This window comes from Aplysia californica, unplaced genomic scaffold (genome assembly GCF_000002075.1).
Source record: "Aplysia californica isolate F4 #8 unplaced genomic scaffold, AplCal3.0 scaffold00011, whole genome shotgun sequence".
Lineage (NCBI taxonomy): Eukaryota > Metazoa > Mollusca > Gastropoda > Aplysiida > Aplysiidae > Aplysia > Aplysia californica.
In genome coordinates, this window is record NW_004797281.1 from 831,616 (window position 1) to 833,110 (window position 1,495).

The window sequence follows — 1,495 nt, forward strand, 5'->3', positions numbered from 1 at the left end:
GGGGGTGGTGATAGCAATAGAAATATGGTTCAAGATGTAAAATTAGCGAGAAAATGGCCGCCAGAATTTGGTGACTCCCATAGCTTGATAGTCCTTGGGAAGTGAAAATGTACATTTTTTGTGCCTTTAATCAACGTTTTTCAATAAGAATGAATATAGAAATGTCATTTTCAATGGAAATAAAAGGTGTTGGGCCAAAAACAAACAATCGGAAGAAAATTGCCAAACCGGCGGAAAATCCTTTATGTCACTATTTCAACAAGCGCCTGATTTCAACACGGTGTCTCACAAATAATAAACTATTATATTTATCAGTTCCTCACACCACAAAGAGGTTAACCTTTGTCCCGCGAGTTGACCCAGAAACGGGTCTTAATGGAGCGTAAGCTATTCATATTTCATTATTAATCAATACGAAATATTGCATCGTTGCCTCAACATTACAAAATTCCAGCTGCTCAGTACCTAGTTTTGAGAAGTTTGACGTGAAGAATTTTTAGCTTCACAAAAAGTCAGGCTTTTTGGTTGCAAGTTTTTGAATATCTTGATAACGACTCCGAATCATCTTACGATTTTGATAGAGCATGTTATAGACATTCGACTTCTGATCCCATGGTCTTAATAACTCAAAACAGAGAAAACATATCAGAGAGAACTTTGTAATTCTGAGGTACCGGTATGGCCCACGCTCATTTTTAGACGTCAAATGGCTGAAGCACTTCATTCGCTCTTCCAGATTGACGTTGTTCTCCTCAGCCTTATTAATGATTGACGTATCCACCGACTTTCACGAGGTATAAATATCTTAACCCTAATACGGATGGGATCGGGTCGGGTCGGGTCGATCGACATACTCGTCGTGAGTCGGGCAATCGGTTTGCGCCACGATAGCCGCTTTGCTCCCTCATCTGGCTAGTTAACCGACCCGACCCGACCCGATCGTGCCTATGGGCACCCGGTTTAATGGGCTGAGTTTGCCTGAAGCAAAATATACATTTTTGTATTGTCTTGACCAATAATTAATTGTATACATGTATTTGCCTTTATAAAATTAATTGTGATTAATGAAGTGCATAATAAAAATATGTACCAACTGCAATGTAAACAAAAAGTGAAAATAATTGTAATGATTGTGTTATATTTCTTTAAAATACATATTTTTAAAATTATAATATTATAATAAAGAATGAATGTAAATTTACATTTTAAACGCATGTATCCCTTGCCAATGTTATTTCTACGGCAGTACTACTCGGATTGGGAATCAATTTGTATTATTCAAACATCACTGTAAAGTTGTCATTGTTTGATGTATATTTTATACCGAGGATTTTTGGAATAATAAACCAATGGGAGTTTTGTAATTCAGTTTTGTTGGGGGTTGTGTGTGTGTGTGTGTGTGTGTGTGTGTGTGTGTGTGTGTTTGTGTGTGTTTGTGTATGTGTGTGTGTGCGTTATCCCCATATCTCTCTTTCTCTTTTTTTTTCTCGCGTCG